Below are 27831 nucleotides of genomic sequence, written 5' to 3' on the forward strand. Positions count from 1 at the left end.
TCATCTCGACTTCCATTTTCAAGCTCTGCAGGGACTGATAGAGCTGATGTGCTTTCCCTCCAGAAGTGTCCACAGAGGAGAAGAAGGAACTAGGAAAGATGAGGGGAAAGGGAGAGGAGGAGAAAAACCAATTGCAAGGATTCTCTTAGGAGATTTTTCAGGGAAAGTTAATCTGCACCCCCCCAAAAATCACAAGTTTTGTCTTTAGAGCAGATAATGTTATCTGTGTGTGTATAATTACAGCCCCACTTAGAAATGCCGCAGGGAGGGCGCCTGGGTGGCTCAGTTGGTTAAGCGACTGCCTTCGGCTCAGGTCATGATCCTGGAGTCCCAGGATCGAGTCCTGCATCGGGCTCCCTGCTCAGCAGGGAGTCTGCTTCTCCCTCTGACCCTCCCCCATCTCGTTCTCTCTCTTCCATTCTCTCTCTCAAATAAATAAATAAAATCTTAAAAAAAAAAGTGCATTTCTGCCAATTTGTTAAAAAAAAAAAAAAAAGAAATGCCATAGGGAACTTTGTGTTTGCCTAGATCCCCTGTTTCCCTTTCATTCACCCTAAAGCTCTAGTCTGGACTGCACAAAGGCAGCAGGGAAGGACTACGGAGTCTCTACAGCCACTTCAAGTTTCTTTCACGAAGCCAGGAGGATGGAACCTGATACTTCCTGGTAGGAAGAAGGACCTCTGGGGGGCTTTGGGGCCCCAAGGGCGGCAGCCCCAGGGAACTCCAGAATGATCTGGTTCCCTGAAATGCCTGTCTTAGAAGCTTGCTTTCAGCAAAGAAAGGCTGGATTTGGCCAAGAGATAAGCAGGGGCACGTTTGACCTTTCTGTGTCCTTCATTTGATTATTAATATAACTAGACAAGAAGGGAGGAGACTGACCTCAAAGAGATAAAGACTGTTTTCCTTTGAGCTAAAGGACCCAAGATCTCTGTGTTTTGTTTCTCTCTGGAAGAGCTCATTCCAGCCCTGGAGAAGGTCACGCATACTGGCACTCCTTGTCGTAGTAACTTTCTGTGAACTCCCTTTGGAAGACAAGATCCTGCTTAATATTGGCCAAAGACACCTGGGTTTGTTGTTGTTTGTTTTGTTTTGTTTTGCAAGAGTGGGTTTAACAAGCACTTTAGAGTCTGGTTACCCTGGTGCCAAAAACAAATCCTAGTACTTCCCGCTTCTGGCTCAATTGTCCCCAGCCCTTGCATGTCATCCAGTTAGAACACAGAGAACAAGAGAGGGCTGACTTCCCCCTTCCTGTGGGTGGGTTCCATTAGAGTTTTTCCCAGATCAGCCAACAACAGAGCCCAGCATCTGGGACCCTACCGCATGCGCGCAAGCACACTGTCCTCACTCCCACCCCCCATTCAAATTACTTCACAAAACAGCCACAATTAGCTGCCTGGGGCAAGTGGGGCCCCACAATCTGGACAGCTGGAATAGTTTGGCACAAACTGTTTTATAATTTCATTTCTTTTTACGTCTATTTTTTGGGGTTTGTAATTTTAGATACACCTGCACCCCACTCAGATTTCAACACATTCGTAATTATCTTCCTCCTAAAACCTGGAGCCCAGGAAGAAGGAGGGAGCAGGGAGGGGTAGGGAGTCAGAAGAGCAGCTGCAGGGCCTAGCTGTGCTTGCCTCTGCGGGCTAATAATAGCTCCCACTTATGTGGCACCAGCCATGCCAGGGATGCACTAAGCACGGCTCACTTGTCTCCTGTAATCCTCACGGCAGCTCTGGAAGGCGCAGGTGGTCCCCATTTTGATGATGGGGAAACTAAGGCTCTAAGAGATGGAGTGATCGGCCTCAACTCATGTAGCCAGGAAGTCCTGAAAGCAGGTTTGAACGGTCCCGATTCCGCACTTTTAAGCATCGGGCTGTACGCCTCCTTCAAGCGGCTGAATTTAACAGGAGTGGTGCCAGGAAATGCCGGTTGAGCCAGGAAGGGAGCCATTGCCAAAATGCCAAACCGAGAGGAGTTTGAAACCTGAGAATCGGCAGTTCACTCCTGGGAAACCACAGGGCCAGTGGAGGTGTTTCTGGGACACCAAGTGGGGACACCCACGGCAGCGCCTGCATGGCTCACTAGAAGCCCACCCTCGGCCTGATACTAGCCCCCTTTACAAACTGCAGAGGTAGAGAGAGCCATGGGAAGGGTTTACAATTTATTTTAATGTAATCTCACAGCTAAGGGCTGGTGGAAAAAAAAAAATAATGAAGCTGATGTTGCTTAAGTCGTATGCAAGTATAAACTGGTCTTCTTCCAAGAGATTTTGAATGAGATGAATGCCCCTTCCCTGGATACTTCCCAATAGCTAGCCCCCCAAAAAGCCCCGGTGAGCCTTCTTCATCCTTCTTCACCTCAGCTTCCTAGCCCCACCCCACTGGCTGCCGGTGTCTCTGTGTGATAACGAGGGTGTCCACTCCAGTGAGTGCCAACACCAAGGCAAGGCACCAAGCTATCTTCTCCTTCGCCACCCAGCCTAACGTGCTGCTTGGTGGGCCTGGGGTCACCCTCTCCGTCTGTCTGTCTTTGATAGGCACATTCCTCTTCCATTACCTGTGTCTGTGTACTGGTTGATGAATCCAGAGCGTTACATGTATTTTTAAGAGCATGCTTACTCTATGCCAGGCACTGTTCTGAGCCCTATATGTGTATCAGTTGGCGTCAAGTGGGCAGCACTATTGTCTCCATTTTACAGGTGGTAATAGTTGAGGCCCTGAGAGGTTCAGCTCCTCGCCCATGTCACACACGTGGCGGAGCCAGGGTCGGAATCAAGGCCTCCTGACTCTAGTACTCACACCCTTAGCTGCTCTGCGTGGTGCCCTCGGCCCGAGCCAGGTGTTCATTCATGCGTCTCTTCCTGGGCGCCCCACTGGCCCTTGGCTGCAATAGTGCAAGATACCACATTCCCAGGTGAACGCCGTGGTATTTTGGGTAGTCCAGGGAAATATCACAGGGTGTTGTCAGTGCTCTCTGAGTGATTCCCCTTCCCCTGGGACAAACGCTTCTCCTGCGGGCACTATGACTCAGTTTCTAATGTTATTGACTAGGATGCTGGACACCATTGGCCGCATCATTACCTATTCGTAGAACATGCAGTCAGCCATCCGGGAAAGACACACAGGAGAACATCAGAGGAGGAACAATGTGCGGGGTCACTCACGGGAATGTGCCAATTGCAGAACTTAAGAGGCCCCTTGGATGCAGTGAGGATAATAATAGCTAATGCTTATGAAGCCCTCACAACGTGCCATCCCTGGTCTAAGCACATTCCAGGAAGTATCTCATTTAATCCTCGCCGCAGCCCTCTGATGTGGATCCTATTATTATCCCCCTTTGGCAGATGAAAAAAATGAGACACAGAGAAGTGATTTCCCAAGATCACAGGGCTCGTAAAAAGGGGATCCAGCATTCAAACGCGGCCAGTGGCTTCCAAGACGGAGCTTAAACGTGGCGCTTTCTTAACTGCAGCTCTGTTTGGGGGAGATGGGGACTTTCACCCATCTTATAATAGCTGCATTGTCAGCCTTGAATGAATGAGGCCCCAGAAACAAAGTGAAAAGAAAGCCTGACCTAAAATAACGTGTGACTCCCAGTTGGGGAACAGGGTTGGGAGGGGAGAAGTTGGGGCAGGATATCCCCAGGTGGGCACCGGGAGGAGGAATCAGAAGAGGCTTTCTTAGTCAACATCTGAGGCAGCAGGGGAAATGGGAAGGGACAACCCTGGGGTCTTTCCCTTGACCGTCTGAGTTCTGGTCATCCTTGCCCTCCTGCCTTGGCCTCACTGGGCTCTCATTCTTGCCACCTATTGCTGTTGGTTGCTTGCCCCCATTTCTTAGGTGCTGACAGGAAGGGATTGAATCTCCCAGCTGGCAACAGAGTTTTCATTTTAGCATTCAGAAGGCTGGGCATCACCACTTTGGTGGCTACTGATTATAACATTACTGCTTTCTTTTGAATGGAGTTTAAAAATTATCTCTGCAAATCATATATCTGATAAGGGATTAATATCCAGAATATATAAGGAACTCCTACAACTCAACAAGAAAAAAAATGACCTCACTAAAACATGAGGCAAGAAGGCGCGTGGGTGGCTCAGTCAGTTAAGCGTCTGCGTTCGGCTCAGGTCATGATCCCGGGGTCCTGGGATCGAGCCCCACATATGTCCGGCTCCCTGCTCAGTAGGGAGTCTGCTTCCCCCTCTTCCTCTGCCGCTCCTCCCCACTCATGCTCTCTCTCTCTCAAATAAATAAATAAAAATCTTAAAAACAAAAAACATGAAGCAAGGACTTGAACAGACATTTCTCCAAAGAAGATCTACAAATGGCCAGTAAGCACATGAAAAAGCTGCTCATCATTACTAGTCATTAGCGAAATGTAAATTGAAACTACAAAACCCATTAGGAAGGCTATTACCAAAAAAAAAAAAAAAAAAGGGAAACAAATGTTGGTAAGGGTGCAGAGAAAGTGGAACTCTTGTGTATTGTTCATGGGAATGTAAATTGGTGGAGCTGCCGTAGGTATATACCCCAAAAGAATGAACAGCAAGGACTCAGATACTCATACACCATTGTTCATAGCAGCATTATTCACAATAGCCAAAAGGTGGAAGCCACCCAAATGTCTATCAGTGGGTGAACAGAGGAACAAAATGTGGTATATCCATACAATGACATAGTATTCAGCCATAAAAAGGAATGACGGTCTGGTACCTGCTACGTGGATGAACGCTGAAAATACTATGCTAAGTGAAATAAGCCAAACACAAAAGGACAAATACTGTATGACTGCACCTGTAGGAGGTACCTAGAAGAGGCAAATTCATAGAGAGAGGAAGTAGAATAGAGGTTATCAGGAACTGGAGGGGGGGCGGAATGAGACATTTAGTAGAGACAAAGCTTCTGTTTAGGATAATGAGCAAATTGTGGAAATGGACAGTGGCTATGCAACATTGTAAATGTACTTAATGCCATTGAAGTTTACTCCCTAAATGGTTACAATGGTAAATTCTGTATATTTTACCAGAGTGAAAAAAAAATCACAAAAAAGTGTTATGCAAAAAGTTCTGTGGAGTTTAGTCTTTGAGCAGTTTATAATTCCATTAACATTCACCTCACCTACCCTACAGAGAGGAGTACCATGTGAAAACCACACTTGGCGCTCTAAGCTGGAACTAAAAACACCCCTACTCTACTCCTTGGAGTTCCCCCAAAGTGAATCTGTCCGCACATGGTTGCTATTGGACCCTACCTGTTGCTACAGTATCACTATGCTGTTACTAAGGAATGTGACATGTCCTGACTTCCAAAGCATTCACGTAGTGCATAAAACCACTCTGTGCTCCTTGGTATCAGGCCACATCTCCTTCAAGTACTTAATCATTAAGGAAAAAAAAAAAGTAAGCTAAGGATTTATCTGGCTACAATTTAAACTCCAGCCATTGTTTAGTCAGGGACAGAGCCAATTGTAGTGTTTAAACTTCATTATTATTTAGACAGGGACAGAGCCAAGTTTACAGAATTCTGCAAGGCAAGCTTAACCTTAGGGTACCTTCAGCAGTTGCTCTCTGTAGCCAACCCTGAGGATTTCATTTGGAGCAAACCGTTCATCCATTTCCAACCCAATTTTCTTCTATGTATTGGAAGTATGAAGATGAATAGAAAAGTACAGCATAGGGAAGATATTCAATAATATTGTAATAACATTGTATGGTGGGGGCACCTGGCTGGGTCAGTCAGGAGAGCATGCAACTCTCAAACTCGGGGTTGTCCATTTGAGCCCCATGTTGGGTGTAAACATTACTTAAAATCTTTGAAAAATGTATAATGTTGTGGGATGCCCGGGTGGCTCAGACAGTTGAGCATCTGCCTTTGGCTCAGGTCATGATCCCAGGGTCCCGGGATCGAGCCCCACATTGGGCTCCCTGCTCGGCGGGGAGCCTGCTTCTCCCTCTCCGTCTGCCTGCCGCTCCCCCTGCTTGTGCTCTCTCTCTCTCTCTCTCTGACAAATACATAAAATCTTTGAAATATATATATATATATATATATATATATAATGTTATATGGTGACAGATAGTAACTACACTTATCACGGTGAGCATTGAGTAATGTGTAGAACTGTCAAATCACTCTGTTGTACCCCTGAAACTAGTATAACATTGTGTGTAAACTATACTTCAATAATAAAAAAAATTTAAGATGAATAAGGCATGACTCCTGCTCTTATGAGGCTGGGAGTCTAATAAAACTGTAGAAATAGTGCTAAAAGTTAATGGGCGTGTGTCCAAAGTGTTGTGGGGTGACGGGTCAGGGTTGGGGGTGGAAGAGGGGACCCCATGGATCACAGAGAAGATGGTATTTGAGCCAAATCCGGACGAAGGAATGGAGCTTTCCAGGGTGACAAAACACGAAGGGGGACCTCAGAGTGAAGGAATGGCATGTGCAAAGCCACAAAACACGGCCAGATGGGCCATTCAGAAAACCACCAGCAGGCACGTGTGGGTAGAGCAAGGTGAGGGGGAGAGTGGCAAGATCCTGGAAGGATGTGGAAGGAATTTCGAGGTTATCATATGCTCAGCGGGCAACCACAAAGGACTTTAAGCATGGAGGGAGCCTGGAGGGGTGCAATCAGGTTTTCATTTCCAAAAAGAAATGTAAAGTTTGGGGGATGGACCTGAGGGATTAGAAGCTTGGCACAAGGAGGCCAGTTGGAAGGCTGTCAGAGTAATGAAGGTGAGAGAGAAAGCAAGCCCAGATTGAAGAGCAAGTTCAGAGGTAGCAGAGACAAGATAATAACTGTAACTATTTTAATAGATGGAGGTCCAAAATGAGGCCACATTTTTCTTTGCATCTTGGACTTCTATTATATCGAGGTGGAGCCTGGCATAGGAACTAGGTCTGTAACTGCTACACCCCCTCCTTCCTCTTCTCACCCTGGCTCAACCTCCCTCAATCATCTGGTTTTTATTTACTGCTTTTAATTTATTCTATTTTATTTTTTTTTACTCAGTTTCACAGATGCTTCAAAAATCAAGAAAGTAGAAGACCATGAAGTCTCACCTGTTCCCCATGCACTCAATTCTCCCCCAACCCACAAAAGGTAACCACGTTTCTAGTTCCTTAGGTATCCTTCCAGAGACATTTTTAAATGTATATCCGAGAAAACAGGATGATACTTTCTTCCCTTTCTCATCTTATTTCTTTTCCTTCTTGAGGTTCCTTCTCAGGGTAAGTTTAAGAAATCCTAAGGGAGATCATTCAGTCTTAAGGAGTCAGTCCTGGCTATGATTGTATCTACTGATAAGCCCTTCTCCTCTGCAGCACCTGAAGGTATAAGAGCCCCAAGGCAGAAAGGCATCCAGCAGGGCGAGGCCTTATCTCATCAGGAGGCCCCTTCCATTCCTGGACCTACTGCAGTAATTGAGGGATGCATGCTTGCTGGTCAGCACCGGGCAGTCGAGGTGAGACCATGAACACAGTGGGAAACACAGGCTTCACTGAGGACCCACGGTCTCAGGCTGCGGACAGAGGAGCCCTGCATTATGCTTGGATATGACTGCTCCACAGCCAAGGGGACCCACGTTCTCAGTGACCGTTAGCCATTTTCCCTGGGCTCACCCGTGAGGTCAAGCGGCTAGACCACAGGGGACCAGCTCTGGGCACTGCTCCCACAGTTAGCTTTCCAAAAGAGAACCCCTACTCAGGGGCACTGCTGGCTGTTCTTTCCTGCCAGGCGACCTCAGCCCAAGCCACCTCGGGCTGCACCCTGAGTCCAGCCAGGATATCACATTTACTTTGAAAGTAAAAGAAGAGGCTGGGGGCACCTGGGTGGCTCAGTCAGTTAAGTGTCCAGCTCTTGATTTTGGCTCTGTGCTGGGCTTGAGACCTGCTTAAGATTCTCCCTCTCCCTCTGCCCCTCCCCCTGAAATAAAGAGGAGGCTATAGGTCTTACTGTTTCCTTCCAGAAAGTTCTTGCAGGTTGCAAGGAGGAGCACCACTTGAAAGGGAGCACCACCTCATTTCACACACAAAAGCAGCTCAGCCCCAAGGACTTAGGGACACGAGAGGTTTTTGATTTCACATGCTTGGGGCCGAGTTCTTTCCAGAGTATAAAGTGGGTAAGTTTGTGATCATAAAGGAGGAAGACTGAGTTTGGGGAGGGCCAGGGAGGTGAAATCAGTTCTGAACATGTTGGGTTTATCCCTGTGACCTCTCAGCCTCCTATTATAAACATAAATCCTGGCTTTAATGGGGTTTCAAAGCTGCCCACCTGCAAATTTTCTCAAGTCTATACCTTTCATGGTTAACTTGAAGCTTCTCCTGGATTTTCTTAGCTAAGAAAGTCATATTCCGGAACTTATTTATACAGGACGTGCAAAACAATACACTGTACAATGCTCGCGGGATACAACTTGATACCCACCAAATATAAGAGAGTTTTAGTAATTTTACACAGATATTTAAATGCCAGTGAGAAGGGCACAGCTGTGTAGAGCATGAACTCAGACCTACCAGGGGCTACTGTCATGCCATATATATGATCAGCATTCAGTAACTCAGCTTCAGTATTACTAAGAGCTAACGCTTGGAAGTACTTACTAGGTGCCAGAAATTGGCCTCATCATTTTACATGCCCTGTCCCTAGGAGGAAGGTATTATTACTGCAGCTGTTTTTACTGTTAACTGTATTTTGCACAATTGACAGATGAGAAAACGGAGGCCAGTAGAAGTTAAGTGACTTGCTTTTCATCAGTTACTCTGTTCGGATGTCAGTTCGGCTGCTAACAACGCCCAAAGTAACAATGGCTTAGACAAGATAGAAGTTTAATTCTCTCTTATGTTAGTCTCATCATGAGCAGTCCAGGGCTGAGAAGGCAGCTCGACCTTGTCGGGGCGGCAGACTTCTTTCACGTAGCTCTGCCTTCCTTAGGAGCTATGTGATTCCGCTTTGTCAAGGATGGAGCAACACCTCTTCCCTATTTGCAACAGAGGAAGAAAGGAAAAGGAGGATCCAGCCCGCCCCTTTAAGGGCGTGACCTGAGGTTGTGTTCAGATCCCATTGGCCAGAATGTCATCACATGACCATGCATAGTTGCAAAGCATGCTAGGAAATGTAGTAGTTATTCTTGAAGGTCACATGTCCAGTTAAAATTCAGGGGAAAGGGGGAGAATAGATACTGGAGGACAAATAGTGATCTCTACCACAGTCAGAAGTAGAACTGGGATTTAAACCCAGCATTTTGACTTCCAAGCCAGAACTCTTAACCATTATGCTCATCATACTGTTGTCCAAGAAAAATTAAATGAGGGTCAGGAGTTGGTTTGGTCTGAGACTTTTTTTTTTTAATAGATTGAAAAGTCCCACCTTTATTGAAAATTTCATAGCATTGATCAGATATTCCTTTTTTTAATTTAATTTAATTTTATTATGTTATGTTAGTCACCATACAATACATCATTAGTTTTTGATGTAGTGATCCATGATTCACTGTTTTTGTATAACACCCAGTGCTCCATGCATGTGCGCAATAGCCAAACTGTGGAAAGAGCCGAGATGCCCTTCAACAGATGAATGGATAGAGACTTTTTAAAAAATATTCTGCTTTGTGTATGTGCACGAGGATGCACAAGTGTGAGTGTGCACACATGATACTGCTTGTAACTCTTCCAGTGAAAACGTTTTTCAATATGGTGTCCACTGAAGGGAAGTCAGGTAATGTTCCCTTTCACTCTGTCCTTATAGACTTTCCATTGTTAGTTTCCTTCCTTCCTTCCTTCCTTCCTCCCTCCGTCTTCCTTCCTTCCTCTCTCTCTCTTTCTTTCTTGGCATTTGCCAAATGCCTCACACTCTGTGATGCTTGGTGTATTACGCCACCATCAGTTTAATGATTTTCTCTGCCACTGTAGGATTGGGCTTAGAAATCACTCTCCACAAATGAAAATTCCCAATCTTTCATTAGCAAGTGGGGCAAGCTAGGGTAATTTTTAAAAATACTTAGATAGTGTGGGAACTTTCAAAATTAAGATATGTCAAACCTCATGAATTTGCCACAATTCTATAATTTTCATTAAAAGACCAGTTTTATTCATTCCCAAGTGCTCTATTTTAGGATTACCTTAGCAGGTACTATTGAAATCAGGAAGCTTCATAATGGCCCATGCATGTCTAACTGCACTCCGATGCCTCTTTGTTTTCTCACCCCCGGTAAAAGCAACTTTGTCTGAACCTCTCAGGACACTTGAGGCATGTTTTACAAAACCAATTTTAAGTAAGTATTAATTCAATGGAGCCTTCCTGGTGTGGCTCTTTCAGCTGTGCAGAATGCCACAGCAATGAGGAAATTGTTTGTTTCAGAGCAGGAGATGCCGATGCAATGACAGACACTTTCATAAGTCATGTAGCTGGTGGCTGTTCAATCTACATTTCCTGACATTCATAATGGCCCGTTAGCCACTGGACGTGAGCAGACAGTTAGTTAATACTCGGGCCTTCATTTTCATAGTGTGTTTAACAATACAGAGTGCTTTTAAATAATTATTTCATCTAATCTTAACAATAACTCCATGAGATCGGCAGGGACATCTTGGCAACATAAGAACATCCTAAACGTCATTCTCACAAGACAAAGGCCTACTCTTCCTACTTTAGAACACGGGTACTCCCCAGTAAGTAGAAAGCACACTTAAATTATATTTTTCTTTCTTTCTTTCTTTCTTTTTCTTTCTTTCTTTCTTTCTTTCTTTCTTTCTTTCTTTCTTTCTTTCTTTCTTTCTCTCTCTTTCTTTCTCTCTTTCTTCCGGTGGAGATGCTGGGGATCAAACCTGGGTCCTCATACAATTAAATTATGTTATTGTCAACAAATAGTCATTGAGCCCATCCTGTGGGCCAGGGTGCTGTGAAATGTTGGGATGCCACAGATGAACAAGATGCAGTTGCTTCTCTCAAGGAATTCCACCTGTCAGGGGAGAGACGAGAACACCACTCTCTATCATCTGATGCTAAAAGTGCCATAATCCATGTCTTCTGGGGAAGGAGGGTGGGGGAGAGAAGGATTCAGAGAATCGGAGGGGACATTTTTGCTGAGTCCTGAAGTGTAAGTAGGGTTCTGCCTGGCAAGGAAGTGTAGGGAGGACATTCTAGGGAGTGGTCACAGCATGTGTGGGGGACAGAGGCATGGACTATGTGATTTCAGGAAATGGAGAGAAGTGGGTGGCTAGAGCATGGGGGTGGGAGGAGGGATGCATTTGGTTAGGCATATGGTGGAGGGCCTTGTTTACCAGAACTACCTGGTCTGGATTAGTCCTGCAAATCCAGAAGGTGGTAAAGAGTAGATCTAGTTGGGTGTAAGTCCAGACTCCAAGGGCTTGCTGACTTGGGGAAGTTATTTAACCATCAGCTGTAAAATGGAGGTGATACTCATACTTATGGGTTAGTTTTGAGTATTAATGACTTGGGTATGTTAAAGTGCTTAGCACATAGTAAGTGTTGAATAACTGTTAACTACCATCCAGCTAGTATTTCCTTACCTTTTTTGAATCAGACTTCCTTGAGAACGGATGAATCATCTCCCTACACACAATATTTTGGGTATAATTTAATGGAGTTCACAGATCCCCTGAAACCGGATCCTGAGTTTAAAATCCTGCTATAAGATAGAGGGAGTCATCTGAAGTTTTAAAACAGAAGAGAGATGATTTTTTTTAGAGGGAAATACTAGATATTAGAGAGGGGAACCATCTGTGGTTCACAAATCTGACTGCATACTATAATCAGCTGTGGAGCTTTTTAGAACTACCAGTCCTCAAACTTCACCCCTCAGACATTCTGGTTTAATTAGTCTAGGTGGGCCTGGGTGTCAGGATTTTTAAAATCTTCCAGGTGATTCTAATGTGTAGCCAGCTTTGAGAACCACGGGGTTAGGCTACCGTTGGTCAGCTGGAGAAAAGGAAATAACAGCAGAGTAGGAACAGAAAAGAATAAAGCAGGAAGATTCCAGAAACATTTTGGAGATAGAATCTACAAGGCTGGGTGACCAATTAGATGTAGTGGGAAAGGAGGGTGTGAGGTCACTTCACGAACACAGACAGAAGGGGAAGAGGTGTTAGTGTTCTGTTTACTGCTTATTGCCTTTTCTTTAATATGTAGGAGATCGGCGTGAGCCAGGGGGAAAAAAAAATGGACTTACTATACGTTCTTAAGTGCAAACTGTGGCTCTAGTTTTTTTTTCTTTAAGATTTTATTTATTTATTTGACAGAGAGAGAGATAGCGAGAGCAGGAACACAAGCAGGGGGAGTGGGAGAGGGAGAAACAGGCTTCCCACCAAGCAGGGAGCCCGATGTGGGACTCGATCCCAAGACCCTGGGATCATGACCTGGGCCGAAGGCAGATGCTTAACGACTGAGCCACCCAGGCGCCCTGTGGCTCTAGGTTTTGCTTTGGATATCTCTGACATGCCTGGGGAACATGGAAATGTCAAACAGGCAGCTGCAAATACCAGTGTCATCAGCCATCAGTTCATGGCCAAGTGATTGTGGAAAGGTATGGCTGAGATCATCCAGGAGAGGGCAGAGAAGGAGACCAGACCACCAGTGGTGGGACTCAGAGGGTCCTGGACTCCAAGGCCACACTGGGGCAGAGGAAAGCATTTGTATGGAATGGTAGAGGCGAGAGTTTCCAGAAGGAGGGGGTGGTCATTGTGTGAAATGCGGCACAGACACTGCTGAGCCAAGGACCTAAAGGAGCAGGCCCTGTGTTTGAGAGGAGGTGGCCGTGGCTTCGGAGACAGTGGCAGGGACAGAAGCCAAATTCCAGGGGGTGCAGACGAGAAAGAAAGTGAGGAAGCATGAGCATCTGTGTAGGAAGTTTGGGGTAAAAGCAATGAAAGCAGTAGCTGCAGGGGAGGAAGGGTGGAGGAACAGAGCTTTATTTTAGGTTGGAGTGGCATTATTGTAGTCTGAGGGGAAGGAGCCAGGCCAGAGGAAGCCATCAAAAATGCAGACGAGGGAGGAGACCTCCCTGGAGCCAGGGTTCAGCTCAGAGGCTCAGGGCTCACAAACACCGGGTGAGGAATTAATTGCTCTTGGAGAGAGGAGTAGGGATGCTTGTTCTTCGAGGTGAAAGTGAAGAAGTTTCCAAAATGGTGTAGGCCTTCTATCTGAGAAGACATCCATGGTCATTTCTGAATCCCTAGTCTCCTTTCCAGGCCCAACTCCCAGAACTCAGTCTGTTTCTTTCTCTCCTCAAATGCTGCCACCATTCCAGGACTTAAGGCTGGCTGGAGAGGGAGCTGTAATGGCTGGGGTTTCCACCTTCTTCACTTGCCCAGAAGAAAAGCATTTGGAGCTGATGGTTGATCACGATGTGTGAAGAACCTAGCTGCGGTTAAGGTTACAGGATCTCACGGCGTCCTTCCCTCACTTTCACTGGTTCTTCTTTTCCTTTCCCAGAGGGTGCTGTCCTCTGCAGTCTGGGTCTCTCATCCTGCACCTTGCTTCCAGCTGCGTGGTCTGCCCACGGATTCCCCTGCCCTTCCTGACTCTCTACATGCTGGATGCCCAGGGCTCTGACCTATGCTCCTTCTCCCCAAGTACACACTCTCTCCGGGCCACCTCCTCCCGTGCTGTCACTTTAAATCACATCCCAGGCCTGACCTCTCACCCCAACACCAGAACTCACCACCTCATGACTGACATTTCCACATGCCCACAGTAGAAGTCTGGATTTCCGCCCCCCATCTGCTCCTGCGCGCGTTCCCCACTTCTCAGTGTATGCCCGAGGTATTGGTTCCTCGGTTGCTTAACCAGAACCCCAAAGTCACCCTTGATTCTCCTCTTTTCCTGCAATCCATTACTAAGTCCTGTGGACTCTAGTTCCAAAATATGCTGAAATCTGTCCACTTCTCCCCTCTTCCATCTAGTCCAACACCGCTCGCTGTGTGATTTGCAGACCCGCAGCGTCAGCACCCCCTGGGAGCTGGTTAGAAATGCAAAAAGCTTAGAGTCCTCTCCAGAATCAGAAACACAGGGTTTGGGATCCCCCAGAGGATTCTGAAGCCCTAAAGCTTGAGAAGCACTACTCTGGTCCAAGCCTTCATGGTCTCCGCCGGTCCAAGCCACTTCGATAGCCTCCAGCTGGTCTTCATATTTGCTCCCTTGCCCCACTATTAGCTGCTGTCCTCCTAGCAGCCAAAGGGATTGTTTCTAAAATCAATTAAATCAGATTATGTCACACACATACACATGCTCCCATCCCCCACAGCAGTTTCAAGACCTCATAGCTTCCCACTGGGCATAGCACAATCCAGGTTCTCTTTTCGGCTCCTCAGAGCCCTGAGGCGAGTTCTGGCCACATCTCTCACAGACCCTCCCCGCTCCCTTTCCCTGGGCTCCCAGGTACACTGGCCTCTCCCTTCAGCCAACCCGCTCAGCCTGTTCCCGACTTGGGACCTTTGCACTGGCTGTTCCTCGGCCGGAAGTTCTCTCCGCCTGAACTGCAATAGCTGCTTCCCTCACGTCATTTGCTTCTCAGTGTACCTGCCACCTCCTCTAGAGAGGCCCTCACCAACTAACCAGCCCAAAGAAGCCCCCCTTTTCCAAATTACAAGGTTTTAGCCCTCTGCATAGTACTGATTACTACCAGTTTTTTTCTTGTTTATTTATTGCCCAATGTAATATAAGTTTTATGAGAACAGGAACCTGGTTTGTCTTGTTCACTGCCGCGTCTGAGTGCCTGGCACATGATAGATGTTCAATAAATGTTTGCCGAACGAACGTCACGTCTTCCTTACTTTAGGCCTGCGGTTGCTATCCGTGAGCTGATGTCCGCTCAGATGCTCGATTACTCCTCTCACATGGCTGCATTTCTGGGAGCCCCGGGCCCGTGTGATAGTGTGGTCCCTGAAGAGCACATCTGGAAAGGAGGCTAGAGCCTGAGAAGACAGTAACCTCAAAAGGAGGTTAGAGCATGAGAGAACATTAGCCGGTGACTTTTGTGGAATTTCAGGGAGTTTGGAATCTGGGAGCTGATGCCTGAGGGCCTCTGTTTTTGTGGTGTGGTTGTTGAGTAGTGGGTATAGTTGCCTTGTTTCTATGAACATGGACTTTGTGGTCAGGAAAGCCTGGGTTCAAACCCTGGCACTGCCATATATTGCTCTGAGACCCTGAGCAATACTTCCACTCTCTATACCTCAGTTTCCCCATTTGTGAATTGGGGATAGTAATAATACCTACAACAACAGAACTGTTGGGGCGCCTGGGTGGCTCAGTCAATTAAGTGCCTTCGGCTCAGGTCACTGTCCCAGGGTCCTGGGATCGAGCCCCACATCGGGCTCCCTGCTCAGCAGAGAGCCTCCTTCTTTCTCTCCCTCTGCTGCTCCCCCTGCTTGTGTGCTCTCTCTCTCTGTCAAATAAATAAATAAAATCTTAAAAAAAACAACAACAAAACAGCCAACAACAGAACTGTTGAGAGGTGTAAATGAGATGCCTGTAATGTATTAGGCAGATGGTAAGCCGCCCCATAAGTGTTAGCTATTATTATTGGGGTGGTTGTGGTGGTTGTTTTATACCAAGAGGGGAAAAATATGAATAGCACTGAGAACTTAAGAAGAAGAAGAAGAAGGAGAAGAAGGAGAAGAAGAAGAAGAAGAAAGGAAGGAAGGGAAGAGAAAGGGAAGAAAAAGTATAGCCATACTCAAAATAAGAAAAATGCAAGCTAGAGTTACATGGAGATGGCATTCGTCACCTTCCAAATTGGCAAAGCCTAGAAAGTTGGCTAACGCTGTCGATGGAGATATAAGGAGGCAGGCAGGAGAGTGAAGTGGTACAACCAGCTTCCTGGAAAGAATATTGGCAATAGCTAACGAAATTACACACGAGCATTCCCATTGGCCCAGCTAATCCCCTTCTAGGAATTTATGCTACTGATACCTGGGCACGCATGCAAAATGATGTATGTAAAGGTTATTCATTACAGCACTGTTTGAGTGTCAAAATATTGGAAGCCACCTATATGTCCGTGAGCAGGGAAATGGTTAAACAAATCATGGGGTATCTATATCATGTAACCAATAAAATAAGAAGGTTCCTTCATGCACTCATGTGGAACACTCTCCAAAATAAATTGTTAGGCAAAAAAAGCAAGGTGTAAGATCCAATGTATAGTTGAAAATAGCAAAAAGCAGACAGCAGGGGGAAATGTACATGTTTATGTATTCTTTTGTCTAACCAGAACTCTGAATGCCCAATGCCTCTAGCTGATGACTAGTTTTAGCAATGGTGAATTTCTCTTAACGGTGAATCTGCCTTAATGTCAGAAGGAAATCATTGGTAACAAAGATACTAAATATCCAGACATTCTTTGGGTTCTGTGCTTGATGGTGTAATAGTTGGCTTGCAAAGACATGCCCACAAGGAGATAATAAACTGTGCCTGTGGGAATGTATATCAGCTTGCAGAGAATGTTCTGAATTTCTCCTAAGTTTTTGAAAACAAATTTTTCTTTCTTGCATTTCTTTCTTTCTAGCCTTAAAAACAAATAGCATGTATCCAGAAGTTTTCTAGCATTATCGTTTTAACTGGGTTCTTTTGGAAAGAAGCAAGCAAGAAAGGGAATATACTTTTCTTTACATTTCTTTGGCATTCCTTTTAGCTAGCGATTTTCTGCGAGAACCTGAGAGCTTAAAGGAAGGTGAAGTCAGCTTTCCGAAGGGTGCAGCCTCTCCATTTCGAGAGTTTATGTACATGACAGCCCCCACCCCACTCCTGCCAAACTGCCCAGCTCTGCCAACTTCCTTACCACATGTTGTCAAGCCTTATGCATTCTTTTTTAAATTCTTTTTCATTTTAAAATATTTTATTTTTAAGTAATCTCTACACTCAACATGGGACTTGAACCTACAACCCCAAGATCAAGAGTTGCATGCTCTACCAGCTGAGCCAGCCAGGAGCCCCCAGCCTATTTTTTGCCTTGCCTCTGACTTCTAAACCCTTGACTCCTGGCAAGTCGGGTTGTTCTGCATCTACTACCTAAGACTCAGGGGATATAGATGGTGTTGATTGATACTAATTAGTTGATTATTTAATTCCATGAACATTGACTGAGTTCCTCCTATGTATCTCATGCCCTATCAAGTGCTAGAAACTAAGAGAGGAGTCAGAAACGATTCTGATAGTTTTACCAGGTAGCTCACAGTCATTTGGGGAGACAGAACGATAACACAGCATGAGAAGTGCACTAGTGATAGATATGTAAGCACCAGGAAGGTGCGCCTAACCCAGTTTTGGTGGCAAAGGAGTGTTAGGGAGGGGTTCCAGGGGAAGCGAGGTCTGAGAGGAATCTTGAAGGACAAGTGGAAGTTAACCTGAGGAAGGCACGAGGGGAGGAGGCCCTGGAGAGTGAGGGCTTGGGCACTGGAGGCGAGGCCTGGACTGAGGAGGAGCCTTCCATGGTGATGGCCGTGGTACAGTTTCACAAGAGCAAAGGCTTGAAGGTAAGAGCGTGCGTGTGTGCGTGTGTGCGTGTGTGCGTGCGTGTGCGCAGCACTCAAGTTTAACTAGGGCCTGATGACGTGCGTGCGCAGCAGGATGGGGCAAGAGATGAGGGAATAGAGAGTTTCAGGAAGGAGGAAGTAACCAGTAATGTCAAATGCAACAGAGGGCCATTGACTAACAAGTAGTAAGTCACGGGTGACCTTTTCAGAGAAGTATCTCAGGAGCAGTAAGTCCTGAGCCAGGTTCTGGTACACTGAAGAATGAAAGGGAGAATGTAGGACTCTGATAATAGTTAACATGGACCACCTTCTGTATGACGAGGTTCTGCATTGACACGTTGATTCTCACAACAGCCTGAGAGGTAGATAGTATCCATAGCCTTATTTTACAGAGGAGGAAACTGAGGCACAGGAAGGTGAAGCAAAAAGTCCTATAGTTACAAATGGCAGAACTGGGAACTAAAATTTCCAGAATCTAAACTCTTGACCACAAAGAAGCTGGAATTCCAGAAATGAGGCACTTGCCAGAGAGCGACATGAGGCCAAGGTTATTAATTTTTATTATTTTTTTAAGGCTGCTGGAGCTTGGAGAACGTTTATAGACTGAAAGAAAGGTGCCTGGAGACATGGAGAGAGTGACGATTAATAGAGCAAGGTCCAGGAAGATAAGGCTGAACCCTGGAGGTGGCAAGAAGAATGTCACTGGTAACCCTCGAGACTGCAATTTCTGCAGCGTGGGGGGTGGGGAGGAATCCAGATGGAAGCAGAGAGAGGAGAGCAAGGCCTTAACAGCTGCTCTTAGAGCAGAAGGGGTGGGGATGGCTGTGGGTAGGATGGAAACAGCCAGGCCACAGAAACAGCAGAAAGGCACACGAGGGTGTGACTCACACAAATCTGCGTTTTGGAAAATGGAAAGTTCAGAAGCTGAGAGGCCAGGGCTTAGGGTGATTGCCTGTCCCAAGGAACATCCATGCTTTGAACTAGAAACAATACTTAAATTGACCTCGGCTGGATCCCCGAAGGCAGACTGACCTTTTCCATCCTCAAACTTCTTTGCAAGAGTGGACACTTAATTCTAGTTAATTATTTATGACCCTTATTATTAGCCAAGAGGTGCTGGTTTGGCGATTGGCATTTAACAATTCCGAGTTATGTTCTGATGATGATAACTTCTTGCTAACCATGAACATTATGTTGTATTGAGCTGTGCGTGTGTGTGTTTAGCCCTGCGAAAGGCATCAGCCTCCGGACCTTTATACCGAGCGTGCGTGAGGCTGGACCATTCCGTGACTTGCCTGACCTCTATGTCACAGCTAGCATATAAACCCACATCCGTTAGACTCTAAGACCAATAGCTCGGCCACCAGGCGAACATACCTGTAATCCAAACTTTCCATCAGATTTCTTTTTGAGGAGGAATTTCCGGTTCTCGTTGCCTCGCCGGAGGCGCAAGGAGGAATTTCAGATGAAGGGCTTGTAAGACTCTCCAAGAAAACAGGCTATAGCTGCTGTTTTATACTTTCCTTGCTTCAAAATACATAAAATGCCTTATTCTTAAAATTTAAGAATTTTTTATTAGGCAAAATTCAAATGTGTATTTCAGATAAATAAACACCACCCAGAATTAACTGTCACGTGTTGCTACATTTCCCCCTGGATTTTCTATAGGCCTATATAGCGTGTATATGTATATGTGTGTGCAGATATATTTCTTTACATAAAGAACACCATTGTCGGGTGCCTGGGTGGCTCAGTTGGTTAAGCGGCTGCCTTCGGCTCAGGTCATGATCCTGGAGTCCCTGGATCGAGTCCGGCATCGGGCTCCCTGCTCGGCAGGGAGTCTGCTTCGTCCTCTGACCCTATCCCCTCTCATGTGTTCTCTCTCTCTCATTCTCTCTCTCTCAAATAAATAAATAAAATCTTAAAAAAAAAAAAAAAAGAACACCATTGTGAACGTATGCACGCATAAAAATATAGTTTTCAACACCATTTTTGATACTTGCCTTGAAATACTTTTCTAACCCACTTACCGATGCCACAGCATGCTTGGGAAGATAAATGATCATGAATAAGAATATTTTGCAATTTATTTGATAGATGCTAGGAGGAAGTCTGTTCAGATTTTTTATAATTTGTATTGGAGCGCCTCACTCTTCTATATAGATCGGAGGGTGGTAGAGTATAAGGGTTAAGCGTACAGACTTTCAGAAGCCAGACTGTCTGGGCTGAATGCCAGCTCCCAGTTTCCCCATTTATTAGCTGCGTGACCTTGAGCAACTTGCTTATCCTCTCAGTGCCTCAGTTTCCTGATCTGTATAAAGGGGAATCATAGTATCTAAATGAGTTAGCCCATGTAACATGCTTAGAACAATGCCAGGCCCTCGTAACACTCAATGTTTGTGTTTCAAAGTACATTCATCTGTATTATGTAAACATTCAAGCTGGTGAGTCATTTAATCCAAAAACCCAGAGTCCGTTTGACACAGCTGAGGCAGAGGTAGACGTTTTTCCAGTTGATTCCTGCGGTGGGGTCTGGGAATCTGTATTTTTACAAACCTCTCCAAGTGAGTGAGTCTTAGGACCAGCCGGGTTCATAAGCCACGGGTCTAGAACCCTGGACACAGTTGGACAGAAGTTGGATGGTGGGCGAGACCAGAAAGATTCAGAACAGTGAGTTTGAGATGGCCCCACCCAGACACACAGTGGCCCTTTGTTACTAGCATGGCGGCGTGATGTGATATTTAAAGCTGGAACTTTGTCAGCGGAAAACCAGTTGAGATAAAGAGGGCCAAAGTAATGAAAAGGTGGAAGAAACCTGTAGACAGAGTAGGTTTCTTTCTGGAGTTAATCAGTACTTTATTTTAGGGATATTTTTTCTACTTTTGGTTCCTCTTGGTTTTGTCTAGCTTATTTTAAAAAGTATTCAGACATACATTTTGCCCTTCTTATGATATGGCTACGGTTTATTTAGTATGTGGTGGGCACTGTGCTAGCGGTTTTTAGACTTTATTTCATGTAACCTTCCAGCAGGCTGTAGGAGATTTGTACCATTGTTCCCATTGTACAAATGAAAAAAAACTAGAATTGGGGGAAGTTAAATAACTTGCACAAGGTGCAATATCCATTCTCTCTTTCTTCTTCAGTAAACAAGGCCAATTTTATTTGGGGTGGTAATGCGCCCCGTGAAAAAAACTGCAAATGAGAGTACTGTGTGGGTCCTCTGGGAAGGTTCTTTAAAGGGTATTAACCCTGCCATGAGGTCCTTCTTCATCCCTTCTTCCTGATGCCTGGAATGCAGACATGGTGATAGGAGCTTCAGTAGCCATCTTGTACTTTGAGGCTATAAATTACGTATTAGATGGTAGTGGAGAAAGAAGGAATTTCGGTCCTTGATGACTTTGGAACTGCTACATCTGCCCTGGGCTGCCTAGCTCTAACATGTATGAGAGATAAATAAACTTCTATCTTGTTCAAGTTTCTTTTATCAACCAACAAACACAATCCTAACTATAATAATAGCTCATGCTTACAGTGTGCTTTATCAAAGCACATATGCCAGACACTTTTCTAAGTTGTTTCTATATATTGACTAACTTTGTCCTCACAACAACCTAAAATGTAGGTGCTGTTGTTATTCCCATTTTGCAAATGTGGAAATTGAAGCAAAGAGAGATTCAGTGACTTGGCCAAGGTCACCCAGATAGAAGTAGCAGAGCCAACAACACACAGCTAATAGGAATTAGATGTGGGAGTAGAACTCAGGTCTGTCTGACACCAAATCCATGTAACAATTGTATTATCCTTGTAACAACTGTAACTGTATGGTCTCTTTCATACTCAGTATGAATATGGCGCACTTTGTGGTTTTCCTTACCCCAATTTTACCTTCTCGTTTAATTGACAAAATGGAGGACCACTAGCTATGGCCATTAGAAGGAGACCCATGGTTTCTCCAAAAGATCAAAACAGACTTATTAGGACCCACCTAAGTTCCCTTACTCCTTAGTAAAACCTCCAAAAGAAATGTCATGGATGGATTCCAAAAAGTTAATTACTTTAAAAAGCATTCATGGAATCCGATTTGCCGTTGCTTCCATTACAAAATTGTTTTGCTTCTTTCATCATCAAATAGAACTCCATCATAAACAGAATTGAGCTATCCATCCACCCGATCATTCATTCAACAAACATTCAGCACCTGTTCTGCGCCAGGCACTCTCCCCTGAGCTGGGATACTGCAGCAATGACGGACAAGGTAGAATTCACATTCTGCAGAAAGCAAGGCAGAAAATGAACCAACTAACAAATACACACACAAGAAAATATCAGGGGCAAACCTGTGAGGCAGAGGAAGGAAGTGGTAGAGGCTCCTTTAGGAAGGTTTCACTGAGGAGGAGATATTTGAGCTGAGACTTGGTAGTGAAAAGGAAGTGCCTTGGAAAGATCAGGGAAGGGCCTTCCAGACTGAGGGAACAGTGATGTCCTGGGGTCGGAACGAGTGTGGCATGTTCAACCATGAAAGAAGGCCCATGTGACGGGAACATGAGCAAGGGAGAATGCATGGGGTGAGGTCCAAAAGTCTAATGGGCCCCATCATGCCAGCCGTGAAGGCCCAGTTAGGGGATTTTGCTCTAAGTGGCGGGGGAAGCTATTGAAGGGTTTTAGGCAGCATGGCAGACGTTTGTCACTCTGGCTGGCCAGCACGCCAACGCTCTTCTTTTTTTTTTTTTTAAAGATTTTATTTATTTATTTGAGAGAGAGAATGAGATAGAGCATGAGAGGGTCAGAGGGAGAAGCAGGCTCCCTGCCGAGCAGGGAGCCCGATGCGGGACTCGATCCCGGGACTCCAGGATCATGACCCGAGCTGAAGGCAGTCGCTTAACCAACTGAGCCACCCAGGCGCCCGCCAACGCTCTTCTTATTTGTGATAATCACAAAAGTAATGGAAGGCAGGGTCCCAGTTCTCACTATGGAAGCCAAGGCTTAGAAGGGACATTTAGAACAAGGCCAATCTGATGCCCCACTGTGGGACTTTGCATCATGAGGGTGTGTCTCAAAGATGCAAGGCCAGTTAGAAATTATTAGGGCGGCCACTGTGCAGTCAGGAGTGCACAGGGATGCGTGCACACGGGCAGCGGAGTCCGGCACATGGTGATCAATGGCCACTGGCTCCTGGCTGCCCTAAGCGTTCTGTGGAAGGCAAGCAGGGACTGCATCCTCAGCAAACCATTCCAGGAGCTTCACCGTGCATGCCTTCCTCTGTACTTTGGTCTCCAGTCTTCCTCTGGAAGTTAGCCAGCGCTGGCTTGCGCTGTTGGAAGCCAAGCACCTTGACTAGCACAGCCGGGGTGTGATGCAATCTGAGGCACCTTTTCAAAGGATAACTGGCTGCCAAGCGGAAAACGGCTTAAACGGTGTATCAGCCAAGGGCCAATCAGAAACAAATCACAGTAGGTATTTCAAACAGAGGGGCTTTACTATAAAGAACTGCTTTCACAGGCCTTAGAAGGCTGAAAGTAAAAGGAAGAGTACAAGAAAAAAGGAAGAGGGTAATAAGCCAGGGATTGGTAACGGCATGAAGCAGCTCCTACCTCCTAAGGCTGGAGAACAGGTTGTGTGACCCGGACCTAGGAGCCTGGAGGAGGGGCTTCCTAGAGCTGGTGCTGGGATCTCGGAGGGAAGCCCTACCCTGCTCAGACCTCTGAGGAGGGGCTGCTGTCTGGCTGGGGCTCTCACCAAAGGACTGTGGCTCTGCAGATTCTCAGACCTCTCAGGGGCGCTGCTCAGCAGGTGAGGGAGTGGGCAGGCCCGGCCCCTGGGGTACCAAGTCCCTGGAAGCTGGGGCCAGTTACATGCTGCCGCTGGAGCAACAACTGAGAAATGGGAAGTGAAAAACAGGAACGAAGTTCCTTTTCCCTTCTCCCATGTCCCTTCTCTCCGCTCTTCTTTCTCCTTCGAATGCTTCACATTGCCAAACCCAGCAGGAGGCCGGCTAGCTGCGAGGGGTGGGGAGATGAAGTTTGCATCCTCCCAAATCCCTGTTACAGAGCAGAGCTTAGAAGGGGATCTCGGAGACCACAGATAAATACCCGGCGCTCGCTCTGGAGCAATCAAGGCCAGTTAGGAGGCCACTGCAGCCCCCTGGGAGAGAGATGGTGGCAGGGACTCGGGTACCAGCAGTGGAGATGGCAAGCAACAGGACAGGAAGGCGGCAGCCTCAGGCACAAAGCCGCAGTTCCTGGTGCAACAGTTGCTGTTATTAAAGGCCCGATCGCAGGCTCCGCTCTCCTGGCCAGCGGGGGCCTCGGTAGCGCAGGCTTGTCACACAGCCACGGACACCACGTGCGCCAGGCTGCCCGGAGCAGGCGGCCCTCCAGGAGCTGAGACCCTGCAAGGGCGCATGAAACCCGTGCTGTGGCTGGAGCAGCCCGAGAGTGTCACCACTCCCGTAGTGCTCAGGCCCTTCCTACTCCGAGGAAGAAGCGACCCAGTATTTGAAGAAGTGACTATATTCAAATGACTACTGTTATCAGGAGCTTTGATATGTATGAATACCGGCTGGAACAGCTTGCCATCCATGCCTAAGCATCAGGCACTCCTTTCAGTAGTGGCTCACTCTTCCCTCGCCGTATGACAGTTTCTCGAGGGTCAAACATGTTCATATTTAAGTGGTCATTATTAAAAGAAAAAAAATGGCAAGAATTGATTTGAGATTAGTGATAGAATTGATAAGAATTTTCTCTGAGGGGCGCCTGGGTGGCTCGGTCGTTAAGCGTCTGCCTTTGGCTCAGGTCATGACCCCGGGATCCTGGGATCGAGCCCCACATTGGGCTTCCTGCTCAGTGGGAAGCCTTGTTTCTCCCTCTCGCACTCCCCCTGCTTGTGCGCGCTCTCTCTCTCTCTCTCTCTCTCTCTCGCTGTGTCTCTCTGTCAAATAAATAAATAAAATCTTAAAAAAAAAAGAATTTCCTCTGAGAGCTTAGGGATGAATTTAATATTAATATTATCAAGACAGTTACTGGATACCTGCTCTTTGACAGGGTAAGAGCGCAACGAGGGGTGGAGAAGCACCCAGAAACTCAAGTAGAGGGAAGCTGTTAGCTCTAAGCCTGTTGGGGACAGGGGAGGGAGCTGCAGTCAAGGAAGAGGGGACACCAGCAGGACCTAAGCCTCCCCTGGGAGAGTAAATGCCCTGCCCAGCCTTTGTCTCTTCTGATTCTCAATCTTCTGCTCTACCTCCCAACAGAAACCAGAGGCTCAGGGAGTCCCCGTACTGGGCTGGGCAGAGACCAGCCTTCCAGGCACAGGGCAGGAGAGGCAATGGATCTATAGGAAAATATTCAACAGTACCTTATAAGCAATGAATTTTTTCTCCACTTACTACACTGTATTTGTACGGCCCTTGAACTAAGGTAGTTTCAAATGAGTTGTTTCATTTTATACTCAAAAGTATGTGATGGTTAATTTTATATGTCAACTCGACTGGATCACAGGGTGTCCAGACATTTGGTCAAACATTATTCTGGATGCTTCTGTGAGGATGTTTCTGGATGAGATTAACATTTGAATCCATAGACTGAGTAAAGCAAATTGCTCTCTCTACTGTGGATGGGACCTCATCTAATCTGTTGAAGGCCTGAATAGACCAAAAGGGCTGACTTTTCCTTAACTAAGTCCTCTGCCTGACTGCCTTCGAGATGGGACCCTGGCCTTTTCCCTGCATTTGGATTTGATCTGAAACATTGGCTCCTCTTGCATCTTGAGCCTGCTGGGGCAGGTATTATCTCCAGAAAGAGACGAATAGGACTGTTTGGAGGGCTCAGTAAGAGGACAGAAATTAAAAGGTAGGTCTTAACTCTTGTTCTTTTTCACTGTCTGTTTAAACCAAGCTCACTCTGTTTATGGAACTCTCGAGAGTGGCAAAGGTCCCAGTGATCAGTTTTTTTCTAAAAAACAGCATCTACCCACTCACCCAAATAAGACCTTGAAACTCCCTCTCTCTTTTCTTCCCAGCTAAGCATTGTTACCAAACTTTCCAAATATCCCTTTAATCCCGTCTCTTCCATCTTTTGCTCCCCTTTCTTTCTTCCCTGGAGTAAGCTCACAGTGAGTACTCACACATTGGTGCGATTGTTGGTTAAATCTGCCTCCTGCACCAAGCTTAGGGCCCACAACCCACTACTGGGACGGCAGCTCTTGTCATACACAGAAGTCTCAGCATATTTGTTGTTGAATTAACCATCTTCCTGTCTAGTCTCTTTCTTTCTCTAATCATACTGCCAAGAGTGAACTCTTAATATACAAATACGATCTTTCTACTTATCTGTTCTTCATTCTAACGGAAGTCCTGAACTAGAGGCCTGTGGGCAAATCTAAAGATGTTTTGTCTAGCTCCCACAACTCAAAAAAAAAAAAAATTTTTTTTTTTTTAATAATTGCCATCTTAAAAAATCTGGGTCTGTCTGATAAAAGTCAGGAATTACAGCTTTTCTAGACAAGATTTGGTAACCTGGGCAAGTTTCAATGTCTTGTCCTGGCTTCTGGGCCTTCTGTTGTCTCACCCTGTCTCCAGTTACTCCTTCAGAGCCTCCTGGGCTCCAAACCCACACAGATTAGGTACAGGGGACAGTATGCCTTCCTGCCTCTGTGCTTTTGTCCTGGGAAGTCTTGGATGCTCTTCCGACCAATGACCACCTCTCATCATTCATCTTCTGACTCCTGCTCAGCCTACAAGACTTGGCTTGGTTCTTTTCCTCTAGGTAGGCTTTCTCCCTGACAGCAGGCATTCTTCTTCCTATGATACTCCTCACATTGTTTTGGAATTATTTGACACTGTACAGCACCTTCTCCCAGATTAAAGTACCAATTGCATTTCTTCTGAGTGTTAAATAAATTGCTCACAGCCTCCCTTCCCCAATTAGTGGGACTCCGGTTGCCTGAATTCGAAAATGAGAACTAGGAAACGACATCAGTCCCCTAGTAGGCCCCTATTTTACTTTGTGGTTGATTCTGTTACTATTCTATAGGGTTGATACTGAAAGTTGGTTTTGTAAAATAGTATAAATTTGTCTACCACAGAGATGAACAGCCTCGCATTTCATATTCCTCACTGTCCTCTGAGGGAAGATCCCTTCAGAGTTGCCCTGAGTTAGAAATGTTTCTCTTTGACTCTTTAACTTACAATTTTGTGCTCATCCTTTCTCTCAAAGCCCACCCCGCATTCCAGTCGGCCAGGACAGGAGGGGCTTTCCAGGGACTCCCCCTTTGCTCTGGTTAAGTTCCTCTTTGGGGCCTTTTCCTCCTCTCTCACCAGGGGACCCGAGTAGGGACCATCCCATTTATCAGAGGGGTTATGATAACATTGAACCTCACAAGGGAGAGGGTCCAAGTCTCTATTCCTCCCTTCCTGGGAAGCTCCTGGTCTGCTATGCAAAATACCCTTTTTTCTCCTCAGCAGACCCGCTGTGTATGCTGGAACAATGGAGAGGGCCAGGCTTTCTCATGCTGCAAAGAATGTTCTATTACTTTCTTCCTTTAGAGCAAAGGGTACCTTCTTTCCTATATTTACAAAAAAATAGAGGGACTATCCAGGTGATTCTTCCAGCAAAGACTTGCTCCAAGGTGACTAGTATTTTCTGTCTGGAAAGCAGGCTCTGGTAATTTGTGAACATGACAGCTTTATCTGATGAGAATTTTCTGAGTTGTACCTTGTCTTAGGTGGGGTTTTCTGCAAAAGACTCAGAAGTGGAGATTTGCGTGCAGACTGTTGTGGGGAGAGTATTCTCAGGAACAAGTAGGGGAGTAAGAGGAGCCAGTTTGGGCAAAGGAAGGAGCCGGGCTGTGACATGGTTGTAACAGAGGCCTCAGGGAGTCCCACAGGGAGCTCTGGGGCTAGGATGACTCTTCAGCATTGTCTCCAGAGGAAGCAAGGAGGCTGGCCATCGTACCCTCTCAGTGACCAGTCACTGACCAGTCCTAGGATGGGGACTGCCCCAGCTCTAGAGGTCATAACCTTGGTGGAGGCACCTCCCATCAGCCAAGGGCAATTCCTGAGGGTGGACTCATCTGTGAGCCTTTAACATTAGCACACTCCCCATTAGTGGCAGCAAAAGAGTCTCAGTTTTATTTATTTACTTAAGTAACCTCGGGCGCCTGGGTGGCTCAGTTGGTTAAGCGACTGCCTTCGGCTCAGGTCATGATCCTGGAGTCCCGGGATCGAGTCCCGCATCGGGCTCCCTGCTCGGCGAGGAGCCTGCTTCTCCCTCTGACCCTCCCCCCTCTCATGTGCTCTCTGTCTCTCTCGTTCTCTCTGTCTCAGATAAATAAATAAAATCTTTAAAAAAAA

General features: G+C 46.2%; 1 long non-coding RNA gene across 2 annotated transcripts in view; it reads left to right on the top strand.

Moving 5' to 3' along the window:
• Nucleotides 1-10450: 10450 nt before the first annotated feature.
• Nucleotides 10451-27831, top strand: part of LOC145720954 (uncharacterized) — a 41370-nt gene continuing 23989 nt past the window's right edge. Inside the window, exons 1-2 of one of the 2 annotated variants that reach the window (XR_014144325.1) lie at nucleotides 10451-10664; nucleotides 18061-18191. This is a non-coding gene — a long non-coding RNA (uncharacterized LOC145720954). Of the gene's footprint in view, nucleotides 10665-16811; nucleotides 17487-18060; nucleotides 18192-27831 lie in introns of those variants that run through there. The other variant, XR_014144326.1, reaches the window with a different exon arrangement.

The sequence above is a fragment of the Leptonychotes weddellii genome, chromosome 4 (assembly GCF_054177405.1).
Source record: "Leptonychotes weddellii isolate Sample4059 chromosome 4, ASM5417740v2, whole genome shotgun sequence".
NCBI lineage: Eukaryota > Metazoa > Chordata > Mammalia > Carnivora > Phocidae > Leptonychotes > Leptonychotes weddellii.